The sequence below is a fragment of the Pezoporus flaviventris genome, unplaced genomic scaffold, assembly GCF_033815535.1.
Source record: "Pezoporus flaviventris isolate CSIRO_AGI_PZ_B2104156 unplaced genomic scaffold, CSIRO_AGI_Pfla_v1 ptg000031l, whole genome shotgun sequence".
Taxonomy (NCBI): Eukaryota; Metazoa; Chordata; class Aves; order Psittaciformes; family Psittacidae; genus Pezoporus; species Pezoporus flaviventris.
Genome location: NW_026892579.1, coordinates 69167773 through 69183123, shown reverse-complemented (window position 1 = coordinate 69183123; position 15351 = coordinate 69167773). Strand labels below are relative to the sequence as shown.

Genomic DNA, 15351 nt, shown 5'->3' with positions numbered 1-15351 from the left:
TTTCCTGCCCCGCGGACCGCTGCCACAGCATCTTCCCAGTCAACAGGTGTCACCCCCGAGCTGCCTCAGCCTGCCCCGCTCCTCCCCTCCAGCTCAGCGCCCCAGTCCATTACTGGGCGCAGATGGGGCTGCGCAGCCCGAGCTCGCCTTAGCGGATGGGTGCGAGCCCCAGCTGCCCTGAGGAGGGCACATGCACTGTAGCACCCATGGAACGGGGCAGGGAGAGCACAGCTGCCTTCCTGCTTGTTTGATGCTGCTTTGTACCACCAGAGTGACTGAAGCAATGAGCTGTGGGGCTCCCCCAGCAAGAGCCCGGCTCTGCAGCCTTGGGGATGGCTGCTGGCAGCCCCGGCATCTAACGCGGCCCCTCCTGCTCTCCCTCCACATCCATACCAATGTGAGGCTACGGAAGAAACCTTTCAAGGGTTGCAGGGGGGTTGAGGAAAGGGGGAAAGGAAAAATAAAAGAATCTCCAGACACAAGAAGGAAGCAGCTCGGAAATTCCCACATTTCAGCTTGTGGAGGAAACACAGTCCATGATTTTGGAAACACAATCTCAGCTCTTCTAGGAAGAGCCCTGCTAATGTACAGGAACAAAATTACAATCACCATTAATAGTCACATTCTGTGCAACTTCACTGCCTCACCAGAACTAACCTGTATGCTCAGCATCCACACCAGGAGCTCGCACACTACACAGGAGTTTGTCACCTGGTCAAACACAGCTGAGCACATGGGTCAGCTCTTGAACCAAGGCACACAGCTCAACAGAACACTTCCCTAATGCCCCAAGGATGCAGTGCCTGAGCAGGAAACAGGCTCTGTTCTGACTCAGGGGCTCAGAAGGTGCCCCAAGTCAGCTGCTGTAAGGGGCTGGAGAGCATGGACCCGATTTAACTGCTCCCCATAGGGAGCCTCTGAGCAAGGGGGGAGAGGGAAAGGGTGCAGTGGCAGAGGTGTGCTGCAAACACACACAGCATCCTATTGCAACAGGACAAGGGGCAATGGGTTTAAACTAAAAGGGGGGAGATTTAGTCTAGTTATAAGGAGGAAATCTTTTATGACAATGTGTATCAACATCTTTGTCGCTGCCATGGACAGTGGGATTGAGTGCGCCCTCAGCAAGTTTGCCAATGACACCAAGCTGTGTGGTTCAGTTGATACCCTGGAGGGAAGGAATGCCACCCAGAGGGACTTCAACACGCTTGTGAGGTGGGCTGATGCCAACCTCATGGAGTTTAACCATGCCAAGTGCAAGGTCCTACACCTGGGGGGGAGCAATCCCAGGCACAGCTACAGGTTGGGCAGAGAAGAGATTCAGAGCAGCCCTGCAGAGAAGGACTTGGGAGTGTTGGTTGATGAGAAAATGAACATGAGCCGGCTTCAGTGTGCGCTTGCAGCCCAGAAAGCAACCGTATCCTGGGCTGCATCAAAAGGAGCACGACCAGCAGGTCATGGAGGTGATCCTGCCCCTCTGCTCTGCTCTTGTGAGACCTCACCTGGAGCATTGTGTGCAGTTCTGGTGTCCTCAACATAAAAAGGACATGGAACTGTTGGAACAAGTCCAGAGGAGGCCACGAGGATGATCAGGGGCTGGAGCACCTCCTGTGTGAAGATAGGCTGAGAAAGGTGAGGCTGTTCAGCCTGGAGAAGAAAAGCTGCGTGGAGACCTCATAGCAGCCTTCCAGTATCTGATGGGGGGCTATGGGGATGCTGGGGAGGGACTCTTCATTAGAGACTGTAGTGATAGGACAAGGGGTAACGGGTTCAAACTTAAACGGGGGAAGTTTAGATTGGATATAAGGAGGAAATTCTTTCCTGTGAGGGTGCTGAGGCACTGGAATGGGTTGCCCAGGGAGGTTGTGAATGCTCCATCCCTGGCAGTGTTCAAGGCCAGGTTGGACAGAATCTTGGGTGAGATGGTTTAGTGTGAGGTGTCCCTGCCTACGACAGGGGGGTTGGAAATGAATGATCTTAAGGTCCTTTCCAACCCTGACTATTCTACGATTCTATAAGCATGGTGAAACACTGGAACAGGATGCCCACAGAGGTGGTGGATGCCCCATCCCTGGAAACATTAAGCTACATGTGGTTCTGAGAAACCTGATCTAGTTGGAGATGTCCCTGCTCATTGCAAAGGGTTGAACTAGATGAGCTTTGAAAGTCCCTTCCAACCCAAACTATTCTATGATTCTAAACCATCGATGAAAGCCTGACCTTAAGGAATAACTACAGCTGAAGAGCCCTGTCAGTCCTGATCTTTCCCCTTCTGCCCGAACAAGCAGGAAAGGGAAAACAGGAACAAGGAGGACAGTGGTCTATGATGCCATGTCAATATTCAGAAACACAGAGAGCAGAGAAGAAACAACTCGTCATGCCCATTCCTGAAAAGAATTTAACAAAAATCCCCCAAACCAGCAAGGACTCAAAGAAGAGGACATTTGTCATTCTCAAAAACAACAGAGAACACTATCACTGGATTTACACTAGCCCTTAAATGGAGGGTCGGGGTGACATTAGGATATGAACCTTCTGAAACATGCTGAAGGGGAAGGTCTGTACTAAGCCTTGACTGAACTGCGTAGACTCCTTTGCAGCTCACTGACAAGGCAGCCTGTCCCTACAAGCAGAGGATGTGAAGGCACTCCCCATCCCAAGCACTCACTACACGCTCACTCCTTCCACTGGGGAATGTTTCCCTACCTGCTGAAAAGGGCAGACATAAAGGCAGATGCAAGCCCAAACAGGTACCAGCACCTCAGCCTTCCTCCTGCGAAATGAGCACGGTGCAGCTCAGCTCAGCCCCTCACTCACTGGCAGGGAGGGCACCAGTCCAGTAAAATTCCAAACTAGAATTTCCCGAGGCATTTTAAGGGAATCAGCAACACTATGGCACCAAAAACCTGTTTCTGTTTTAACCACAGACCCTGGCACAAAAGGGTGGTACTCCACAGCCCACCCGAACAAGCGCTTGGCTGACACTGTGAGGCTGTAAGAAGAGCAGGACCCTCCACGCAGCACCACACATTCTTTATTTACCCGGACAGACTCCGCAGACCCGGGTTTAAGTCCCTGCTCTGCTCGTGGCGCCTGCGGTGACCTTGGACAAGCTGTTCTGTCCAATCCCCAGCTGGTGCCGGCTGGCCCTGGGCCACCACAGCCAACCCAAACACCTGGAGACTCCAGCGCTCGGCTCCTCAGCCTCCGGTGCCGGCACGCCGCCCGCTCACCAGGAGCTCTGTCAGGTGCGTGCCAGGGACAGGTAACTCGTGCTTCCCCTGGAAAACACGGGCTTTCCACCAAAACGGAACAAAAATCCTGTGCTCCTTTTTACAAAACAGCCCTATGATGGAGGCTGTGAAAACAAAGGCACCGATACCACTGCTCCAGTTTACAGGCTGTTATGCATTAGCTGGTGCAAAATCCCTGGACATCTTAACTTTAGCACACAGTCATGGGTGGCAACTGATGCTTTTTTCATCCTTCTCCTCTTCTGTTTCATTATCTTTCCATAATCTTCTCACATTTCTCTGATCTCCAGCAGTGCTCCTTCACCACACGGCGAGGCCGGACACCTGATAACCCCCTGCAGGAAGGACAGGGGCTTCAGGAGGGCTCAGCAGCAACCAGGTCTTGTGCTGTTCATCGCAGGAAGCTCCTAACACTGGGGAACTATCCCAGAACCCCAGCCTGGTTTGTGTTGAAGGGACCTTAAAGCTCCTCCAGCTCCAACCCCTGCCACGGGCAGGGACACCTTCCACTGGAGCAGCTTGCTCCAAGCCCCTGTGTCCAACCTGCCCTTGAACACTGCCAGGGATGGGGCAGCCACAGCTTCTCTGGGCACCCTGTGCCAGCGCCTCAGCACCCTCACAGGGAAGAGCTTCTGCCTAAGAGCTCAGCTCAGTCTCCCCTCGGGCAGGTTCAAGCCATTCCCCTTGGCCTGTCCCTGCATGCCCTTGTCCAAAGCCCCTCTCCAGGTTTCCTGCAGCCCCTTCAGGTTGATCCCCTGTAGATGGGATCTAAATAAAGGTGAAAAAAAGACCAATTCCTTCATCAAGATCTATCCTAGCAAGAAACCCCCTCGCCTGTGACAGACTGTTGTGCAGCAGCACCGAGGCAGTTTCCACATTAAGGCTGATTCACCTCCACGGGACACCCACCAGGACACCCTCAGGCCTGCCCTGGCCACCCCTGGCCCTGCTCACCACCGCCACAGCAGGTCCTCATCCACCTCTAGCCGCCCTCCCCACCACAACCCGGCGCCTTCGTGCCGCCATGCAGCCACAGCTCCTGTCCCTCAGGACACGCGGAGCCTCGTGGCTCCTCCCTGGCCTCCTCTGACACCGGCTGCTCCGTGGGCTCTATATGACCAAAGCCCTGGAAGTCCAAGGGGAAGGAGACCAGGAGGCCATGCAGGAAAGGTGCACTGGGGGCAGGTCACTGGTGACGCAGGCAGCCGCTCATTCCCAGGATAACTCACCCGGGAAGCACCTCTCCAGAAAGCCCTCTTAGAGCCCTGCGTGCACAGCCAGCCCCAGCAGGAAGGTGACACCGGCCAGTCCATGGGACACCAGCTCCTGAGGTGCACCAGCTCCATTCGCTCCCCCTGAAGCACACTGCCTGCCTGCCAGCAGCACCAAGGCAGCCCTCCCGCCGCCCCTCCTTGGATCACTGCTTGACTCAAGAGGCTTCCACATTACCCAGTTACGCTCTCGGGAAACTTCACTTCTGATCAAGCCTGATTCGATGCCGCCTCTGATTCAGCGCAAGAATAAATCCAAAGAATGTGAAACTCATAACTCATTTTACTTTGTCAGCAGTAAAATTAACTTAAGGGTTTTTTTTAAGTATCGCCCCTTCTCCTCCTCCCTCTCCTCCAACACACTGCTCTCTGAGGAGTCCCCAGCAAGGAACACCCTGACATGGGCATAACTGATGTAATCTGTTGAAGCAGCGTCTCATGAACAAGCAAGCTGTATGCGACAGTCCACTGGGTTGGAGGGAAGCTTCCTCGGACAAGGGTCTTTTTAGCTCAGTTTTCACAATGGAGCTCATGAGAACTCCAGCACCAGCCAGTACACTCCATACTGTGGCAGGATGGTCTGTGCTCACCTAAACCTGAAATACAAAACCTGTGCTCTGCCAAAAGATCTTAACTGTGGCACTGTACAGTGGTGATGCCAAGGGACTGGTCCACACCGCTGCCCAGCAGCCTACACCCTCAAGAGGACTTTACACCACCCCACTGACAAGATCGCCTCTTGCTGCACAGTTTACAACACTTGTCCACAGGGTTCTACAGCATCCTCTGTCCTGAGCCCTGCGGCAGCTCCACAGTACCTTGCTGCAGAGGAGGGAGCAGAAAGTACACCTCAAGTATACAAGATCATGGCCAGAATCCTCACCAGCTCCTGTACAGCATGGCACTTACTGAGCATGAAAGCAAGGCATTTAACAGTTCTTTCCTACTTGCCACCACCCTGTGGAGTTGCACATCGTACGTACCTACTTGTTTTTAACAATGCAGATCAAATGCTATGAGCCTTTTAGTACACGCTATTGTGTGTAACATCAACTGACAAGGCTTATGTGCCTGTTTCCCCTAAAATGAACTATTGTGCTGCATCAGAGCGTGCAATGTTCATCTGAAAGAGTCTGTTTCTGTTCTGTTCTCCCTGTGAGCTGGCAACAAAACACAAATCAACTATCACGACGAGGTGCACTGAGAATTGGAGGGCAGATCCCCTCAAGAGGAGAAACGAGTCCATGTAAGGCTCGTTTCTCCTCCTGCTTTATGTTACAGGATGTTCTGGCCATCTTAGGGAATAAAAACAGCTGAGTCTCTCTCTCAGTGAGAATTATAGCAGACCCTTCAGTTGTTTGCAGTTCAGTTAGCATGGTTTTGGCTTGCATAGTAAAAAGATTCTTTCCCTGGACTTTAGCAGGCTCATTCCTAATCGAGCTATTATTTGCTTGCAGCTCCTGTTTGATAAGTGATGCCTGCTGCAGGAGCAAATACCAAGGATGAGCCTTGGCATACCCAAGTTTTCCTTAGAAGAGCACGCTCAGCACTACCCAAACACGTCTTTCTCCTCTTCCACCACTGCAACAGATGAGATACACAGTGCTCACACACAACGCCCTGCCTTTTATCCCTCAGCCACTGCAGGGCCACAAGAGACTTCCCGGGGCTGATCTGCAAGGACATGTCAGAACGCTATGATTGATGCATAAATCCGTCTGCAGATCTACACTCCATCTGGTCTCCACCATCCCTGTGCCAGCAGAGTCCCACACGCTCCTCTCGTATCTCAGTTTCCCTACTTCACAATTTGAGGACGTGCTCACTCACCTCATTTCCTCTGAAGAGGCTGTGCACCGAGGAATGCTCGAGCTGGGAAGGAGCTGGTTAACCGTGTACACACACGAGCCCACCTGAACCAAGCGCAGCACTTCACACACTGCACGTTCAGCACTCGCCCCTGGAGCATAGCCTAGGTGCCTATGGACACACAAACACAGCTGCTGGCCCAAGTACCACACACACTACTGGAGGTGCAGGAGGGTCAGACCAGGCTGTGAAGCAGAGCTCCCCCGCACAGCTGCTCACTCACACCTCAGCACAGGAATGCTGCCAAGCAACGAGATCCTGCCTCCAAACCCACCCTGGCACTCCCTATTCTCCCTCATGAAAGGTGTATCCCTGGCCTCCCACAGCATCCCTGACCTGGCCTGCCAACAGACAGAGGACAGTGTGGAACAGGAGGTATGACAGGAGACACGCACGCTCTCCTCTGGGCCTGCAGGCAGCTTCCAGGTCCCAGGCAGGACCTGGGGACCATCTGCTTCCCACAGGCACGGCTTTCAGGCAGATGACATTAATCCTACCTCTTCAGCAATCCCTGCTCACCAAAAAAGCCCATAAAAGGCAAACACAGTCCCAGCAAGTACTGTCCCACGCAGCCTTCCCCCTGGACACCACATCTGGACTCCTCTTCACTACCCCCCTTTTTGAGAAGAACAAGACCTAGGACTCCTCCCTGGAGCCCTTGGTGCAGTGCTCCTTCAGGGATACTGCCAAAAAGATCCAGCTTGAACATCTTCAGTCCACATCAAGTTTCAGCTTTTCACCCAGCCTGAAGTTGTCTCCAGTTATTGTGTGCTTCTACTCATCAGCCCTTGCTGCTGAATGCTATATCCCATCCTGCTTCCTTTCCTTCCTTGTCCTTCTTTACCCACCAACAACAAAACACACTGGAAATGAGAAATTCCCTCATTTCCAGAGTTTTCTCAGGCTGCTCCCAAAGAAAAGCTTAGCATCTAGAGACTGTACCAGTTTGTGATTTAATCTCTGTTTAGCTGAAATCCAGACATGATACAGTACAAACACGTTGACTGCATGTAGTTAATGTCTTACAGAGGTACAGATGCTCCTTTGATGTAGTTGGCTCCACCACTGAAGCGATGCAGGCCTCAACACCCACCAAACCCCCAGATACAGTGGGTTCATCCCATGGCCATCTCCATACCAAGGCAACTCCGTTGCTGTCAATTTCCAAGCTGACAAAATTGGATCTAAGTCTTGGTGGAACCGGCACTTTTCTGACTGCTATGGAGATTTAACCTTCTGTGGAAGACAACACTAGGAAAGACAGCAGAAGCTTTGCTGGTAGACATGATAAAGGGAGATGGAACTGCCCCTTAGGGGCTTTGAGTAGCTAACTGCAAGCTTCAAGTCAGGATGCCCTTGGCAGTAAATAACACAAGGACAGGCTGATCAGACCTGGAGGAGAGCCTGACAGTCCAGCAATGATTCCATGGGGAGGCAGAGGTAAAACATCTTCATCCCTTTAGGGTCAGGCAGGAACACATTCACGAGCTGCAAATTACACACATTTACGGTTTCCATTTTCCCAGGATTCCCCTTTGATGCTGTGAGTAACACAGGTCTGCTGCAGACCAGCCACAAAGATTTACTCTTCTGAGAGCATGTCTACAGGACATGATGACTGAAGTGGTGGGACTTACAAACAGCCTGCTCACACCTGGACATACCCACTGTTTCTTCCCATAAAGCCACAGCAGCGGAAAAACATCAGGATGAGGTTCCCAGTGGCTCTTGGCATTGGTCTTACCTGACTCATGGAGATACTAAGGGCAAAACCTAGAGCAGAACAAAGCTGCTGAAAATTCCCACGCATGCTTGCCAAAATCCCATGCTTACAGACTGACCTGGTGACAGCAAGGTGCAGCTCCAGCCACAGAGCAGCATTCGATCCCTGTGCCTGCAGAAGAAACCTGCCCTTCTGCAGAAACTGCATGAAGCTGCTGCACTGGCTTCCAAGCAATGGCAGTAACAAGCTGCATCCCTCCGGCTCTGTGCTCCATGTGCTTTTCATCAGAAAAAACAAAACACCCAAGTTTTCCATGACAGGTTGCATGAGACGTGGCTCTCTTCCTCAAGTCTTCTCTTAGGAAGGCTCTATGAAAACTAGATTTTCTGTGCTTCCTTGTGGACAGAAAAGCTCCAAAAGGTAACTTAAACCACTCCAAAGGCACAGAAACCAGAAGAAAAGAGAAAGGAAAAGAAAAAGAAATTATTTTGCTAGCTACCAAAGGATCACCATCCACTTAGAGACAACAACAGACACAAAACAGAGAGAAAAAGCCCTGGAGCAGGCTAATGCTTAGAAGCTGGGTCAGCTCCAGGGCTGGCTGCTGATCCCCTGGATGATCCTCTCCCATCCCAGGAGAGGTTTTCTTCCAGTGTCTCACTCCCCGGAAGCTGCAGCCATACCTGCCATGTGAATGTGTGACAGGCCCAACCCAGCCTTTCCTTTTGAGAATCTATAGCCAAACCCGGGTGGTGTGACCAGACAGCCTTCTCAATGGGAAGGACCATTTAAGACTAGCAGCAGGAAGGAACTACTGAAAAAGGGCTCAGGCAAAACCAACGAGCCATGCCCAGCTTATCACAGGCAGTGCCATTCTGAGCACGGTCACTACCCAAGGGCTCTCTGTTCAGCCACGGCTTGTTAAGACCCCTCCCCAAGTCATCTTAGTTGGCTAATTTGGCAGAAAACCTCCTTTACTTCTCCTGGGCTGTCTTCTGCTGGGTCAGCTCACTGAGAAGACGCAGCTAAGGGCCACGCAAGAGGCAAAGGGGGCAGGAGCAGCCACATGCAGAGGCCAGGGCAAGACTGAGCGTTCACGGCTGGATCAGCAGAGGCAGATGTGCAACCACAAGCCTACCTTCCCTTAGCAGGCACTAAAAGAATAACAACTATTGGGTTTTTCTGCTATCCACCATCTCACAGCGTTGCCTTCGCTCCGGTTATGAAAAGTGAGGGTGGCCAGCAACATTTGCCTTCGTGCCCCACTGAATCTGGAACTCCCAAGCATCTGGCATCCACATCCTGAGGACCAAGGCCCTGTGGTTTCAGGTGTTGTGCTGGGGTTTACCTTGGGCACCCAGCTCTGGCAAGCTGACCAGCCCAGCACATGTCTCTGCGCTTCCATGATACTTTAATGAGGTTGAATTCAGGTACAGAGATGTGGATATTCTTAAGGCAGCTCTTCAGGAAGACCCTGCAGCAAGCACAGATTCACAGCCAGGGCACAGACCCTGCTCTGTCAGTACCATGAGCATGTGCTGAAAGTGAAGCACATCTTAAAGCACGTTCCCCCATGCTCCTTCCACACCGGGCTGCAAAGCCTCATCCCTGCCGCTCCCCAAGCCACAGGCTGCTCAACAGAAGACCTCAGCCTCTGTCAGTGCAGGACCTTGAACAAGTACTAGATAAATGAACAAGTCATTTCCTGCAAGGCCAAACAAGCTCCCTGCCAAAGAGGTCACATACCACGCTCTGGCCTGATGCCTCTCCCTAGTTTATGAGGGTAAATTCCCACATCCAGGGGTCCAACGATTACAGCATTACATCTGGGCTAGGATTACTCCCACTGAAGCTAGGATTACGCTTCACTGAAGAGGTGAGGAAAACAACTGCTTTTGTGCTTTCATTGCATGACCTCTGAAGTTCAGTTTGGGTTTCTTGGTTTGCACAAACCAAAACATTCAAACGAAATCAGGGAGTTTTCACTTAATTCCCAGCTAGAGGACCAGCATCTGTCACACCAAGGTTCATCAATGCTATTTTGGCAGTAAGGAGATCTGTAAGGAAAAGCCCTTTGAGGAAGGGCCCGTGACAAAATGGGCAGGAGGAAACAGCCTGTACAGTTCATTCCAGTCCTGTGAGGTCCTCCAGCCAGCATAGGGTGGAAGGCAGTCATGCTGGGATCTTTGCATCTCCTATCATGTCATCCAGCATTGCTTACGGGCTTTCCGTACACGTGTTATCATGACATGAATCATAGAATCCCAGAGTAGTTTGGGTTGAAGGGACCTTAAAGCTCCTCCAGCTCCAACCCCTGCTCCCACGGGCAGGGACACCTTCCACTGGAGCAGCTTGCTCCAAGCCCCTGTGTCCAACCTGCCCTTGAACACTGCCAGGGATGGGGCAGCCACAGCTTCTCTGGGCACCCTGTGCCAGCGCCTCAGCACCCTCACAGGGAAGAGCTTCTGCCTAAGAGCTCATCTCAGTCTCCCCTCGGGCAGGTTCAAGCCATTCCCCTTGGCCTGTCCCTCCATCCCTTGTCCCAAGCCCCTCTCCAGCTTTCCTGCAGCCCCTTCAGGCACTGGAGCTGCTCTCAGGTCTCCCCTTCAGGAGCCTTCTCTTCTCCAGGCTGCCCCAGCCCAGCTCTCTCAGCCTGGCTCCAGAGCAGAGCTGCTCCAGCCCTCGCAGCATCTCTGTGGCCTCCTCTGGCCTCGCTCCAACAGCTCCAAGTCCCTCTTGTGCTGCTGCCCCAGAGCTGGATACAGGACTGCAGGAGTCAGTCTGGACTGCTGGACACCCCAGACCTGCTGCTCACACTCTGGGGGTGCAGCCCAGCACATTGGGCACACATGGATGCTCTCAGCCCACAGGAAGGACCAGGCAACTATCAGCCTTTTAAAAACAGTCCAAGCTTTGGATTTGGAGTAAACCTCAGATGCAGTCACAGTGCCCCTGGCAGGCCCTGCTCCACCATTCTGAGTACTTCTGTCCCGTCAAGTTAAAACAAGACTTAAAAGCAACCCAAATCTTCCACGCTTGAATCACGCAGTCAACTCCATTTCCTTGGACATGCCCATTCCCATGAGTAAGGGCTGCAGAATCAGACCCAGCTTTTCCTTACCATCTTGCCAAAAGATGTGCGCCACTGGCACACAGAAGGAGGAAAAGAAAAATCCCACTGACTGCTATCCCTGCTCTCTGTGACAGCAAACTGGTAAAAGGCCTGACTCAGAGGCCTCCCCTGAAAAGCCTGCATCGTCACAATTGAAAGATGGTCTCATATAATGAAGTCTCTCTCCCCCACTCCTCCCTCTCTTCACAACAGAATTTGAGTTAGACTGATGGCGGGAGAGCTTCATGCTTTATCTGGCTCCTTCTGCAAGAGTGGCAGACTCAGGGAGAGTTTTGGAAGCGACCCACACCATTCAAGTTCATGTTTCTATAACTTTCCTTGATCTCCAGCCCACTTCAGCAGACCAAGAAGAATATGGCAGTCCAGTGGCTGGCAGCTGTATTTTGGGTCTGCAGGCCTGCATCTGATCTCAGCAACACCTCTTATTTGCCAGCGTCACTTCCAGGATGTCAGGGCATAACCTTGGACTTACACTGCCTGGAAGAGAGAAAGAGGCACTCCAGCTATACAGATTAACTTTGTGAACTTGGGTTTCTTCTTAATTAGCACTGCATCTATTTCTGAAAGCCTGAGCATTGTGGAATATAAAGATCTTTGGAATGACCTTTATATAAACATTGTAATATAACACTTTGTTATTACACATCATTTAGCATCAAGAGATCTCCAGGTGACTTGAGAAGGATGGCTTCTTTCAGAGACCCAGTCAAAGAGACATGGAGCCATTAAGTCATCCAGAGAAGCAGCGGCAGCCACCAGAACAGGAACACATGTTTTATGCCCTATCCACAGAGTCACCCACTGCAGCTGGTTTATCATCTAAAATCCTATTGTTACCTTCTTCTTCAGCAAGAGCTCTAGCCTATTTCTTTTGGGTAGATGCAAGCATGTATGCTTTCTGAATGAGGCTTTGGCACCTCACAGCCCTCTGCAAACAGAGGTCACCCACACCTGGAAAAGTCATGCTCCTCTGGCTCCAGGCTGTGGCAGAGGCAGTGGCTGCAGGAAAGGGGACTAAGAAAAACAGCAGCATTAAAAGTAAGAACTTATCATCTAAAACCATGATTGAAGCCTGGGGCTGCTGCACTGCACCGGCACTTCCATGCAAGGGCTTTGCAGGAGCAACAATTGCCCCCACATCTCCACTGATCCCAAGCTTCATGTCACCACCAGACTCCGGCATCAAAGATGCGAGTGAGCTGTGCACCAGCCATGTACACTATGTATGCTCTGGATACCACCCCCTCTTGCAGCCAAAACTGCCTGGGAAGCATGAGGTAAAGCTGCTGCCTCCACCAGGCAGCGGGAAGGAGATGCCACTTGATACCAACGCACTACAGGCTATTCAATAACTCGTGTTTGACCTTAAACCACACACTTTTACATGGGAGAAATATTCCAATCACTAAACTGAAACACATCCACCTCCTCTCCAATCACAACAGGAACACAAACTGCAAAGCCATCAGGCTGTAAGTGGGGTTCCCAGGAAAGCCCACCCACTGAGGTCCCACGGAGAGGCAGCGGGCGCAACGGGTGCTGTGGAAAATTCCCACCTGTAAATCCCTTCTTCCCATGGCCGCTCCCACTCCATGTGGCAGCCGATACACAGGGTGCCATGTCTGTCACCCCAGATGCTATTACTCATCTCCTGGATAAATTCAAAGCTAGTGTGAGACAGTGCAGTGTGAGACACTCCCCCAAAACAAAGCAGAACGGTGAGAGCCCCAAGGAGAGGCTGCGCAACCGGAGCAAAACACAGCCAAATCCACCTGCGCACCGACCGCCACTGCCTGTGCCGCCTTCACTCAGCTCTCTCCGCACCAGCGGGAAAACCATGCTGCAGGAGAGCAAAACACGGGATGGAGATCCACACTACCCCTCAGAGCGAGCTGAGCACTGTTTAATACAGGTCTGAAACTTGATTTGCTCTGTAACCTACAGTTTCTCACATGGCGAAGGCAAGCACCAAGAAGCCAGCCTGCTCTGGTGGCGAATGGGCTGGCAATAGCTCTGCTTCCCACCAACGGGAAACGGGAAGAGAGTCTGGGTCTGACCCCACCGGCACTAGAGGCAGCGGGCCCAGAGGAAGCACCTTCCCACCAACAGCCTTTGAAGTTATGGAAGTAAGGGCTGGTGTTAGTGTCACACAGCCACATATACCGTGTGGGCAGGCTTAAACATACTTAAATACACACATACACCCCTGTTTACTTACAGTGATGCTCATGTGTCTTCCCCGGCCTTACTTCCCAGAAGCAACCACCACATTCAGGGAATAAAAGCACAGCTTTTACAATACATGTATTTAAAGAAAAATAATAATACGATCAATTTAAGGGCACTAAAGTCCCAAATCTCGAAGCTCCATCCAAACGCTGCTATACAACACAAGAGAAAACTACGCTCAAGTCCTAGCTGGCGTTTGTGCTCTTTCCTAAACATCAGAGCATTCCTCACACCATGCTGGACACCGCAAACCCTTCAGACACGTCTGTTTATTTAAAAAGCAAATTGAAGTCACGGAGGGGAACGCTCCCCTTCACTGAAAGGAAAATAAGCCTTGCCTAAACCCTGCTTCCACTCCCACACTCGCAGTGCAGAGCTCAGCCCTCCCGCTCTCACCCTCCGTGCAGCCGGGGCCACACGGGGCAGGGACGCTCCGCGGCCACTCTCACAGAGCACCTCTTCCTCCCAGACCGGCACCGGGAGCCCATTCAAACGGCCCCGGCACCCCCCGCAGCGGCAGCGTGACGGCCCCCGCCCCGCGGTACCGGCAGCCGCGGGCACGGACCGGGAGGCTGCATCGCGGGCAACCCCCCGAGACCCTGGCCCGGGGATCCCGCTCGGCTCCGCTGGCCCCGGGGCACCGCGCTCCGCAAAGTTTCTCTCCTCTCTCGGGGGCCACCGTCCCCACCGGCGTCCCCCGCGCCGGCTCCGGCCCGTACCCCCAGAGCGGGGCGTGGAGGCGGCCCCGGTCCCGGCTCACCTCAGCGCAGGTGACCCGCCCGCCGCGGCCCCGCGCCCGCCCCGCCGCCCCTCGCAGCGGCCCCCGGCGCAGACTCACCGCCGCGCCCGGCCGCGCAGCCGGCCAGGAGCAGGGCCAGTGCGGCCAGCGCGCACAGCTGCCCCCGCCGCCGCGCCCCGCGCCGCCGCCGCGCCGCCGCCGAGGCGCCCATCGCGGCCACGCTCCCTCCGCTCCTCCGCACCGCACCGACCCGACCCGAGCCGCGCCGAGCCGAGCCCAGCCGGGGCCCGCAGCGCCGCCCCTACCCGCCCCCCGCCGCCTGCGCGCCGGCCGCCGGCCCACCGCCCCTGCGCGGGCGGGCGGGGCGGGCCGGGCCGGGGGAGGAGGGAGGGAGCGGGGCGGAGGGGACGGACGGGGGAGGGGGTGGGCCGCGGCCGGCGGGCACGTTTCGGCCGCCGGCGGCCCCCTCCCTCCTTCTCCGCACAGCCCCGCGGCGGGAGCCTGAGCCGCCGCTCCCGGGGTTGCCCCTGCCCAATCCGGCGGCAGCCCCCGAGGAGGCGGCACCTCCCGAGCTGCCGCCGCACGGAGCCCTCCCACGTGCAGCCCCCCCGGACAGTGGTGCAGGCGCGGCCTGCACATGACCTCCTGCGGCCGCGGGCATCGCTGACCCACCCACCCATCGATCCATCCATCCACCCACCCATCCATCCATCCACCCATCCATCCATCCATCCATCCACCCACCCATCGATCCATCCATCCACCCACCCATCGATCCATCCATCCACCCATCCATCCATCCACCCACCCATCGATCCATCTGTCCATCCACCCATCGAATCCATCCATCCACCCACCCATCGATCCATCTACCCATCCATGCATCCATCCACCCATCGATCCATCCGTCCATCCACCCATTGAATCCATCCATCCACCCACCCATCGATCCATCCACCCATCCATGCATCCATCCATCGATCCATCCATCCATCCACCCACCCATCCATCCATCCATCCACCCATCGATCCATCCATCCATCCACCCATCGATCCATCCATCCATCCATCCATCCACCCACCCATCGATCCATCCATCCATCCATCCACCCATCCATGCATCCATCCACCCATCC

At 53.9% G+C, this 15351-nt stretch overlaps 1 protein-coding gene across 2 annotated transcripts in view; it reads right to left on the bottom strand.

Moving 5' to 3' along the window:
- The window catches only part of SLC24A3 (solute carrier family 24 member 3), a 167880-nt gene extending 153471 nt beyond the window's left edge, over nucleotides 1-14409 (bottom strand). For both annotated transcript variants that reach the window (XM_061461777.1, XM_061461778.1), the window contains exon 1: nucleotides 14315-14409. The gene's annotated coding sequence lies outside the window, so the exon portion shown is untranslated. The remainder of the gene's footprint in view (nucleotides 1-14314) is intronic.
- Nucleotides 14410-15351: the final 942 nt, after the last annotated feature.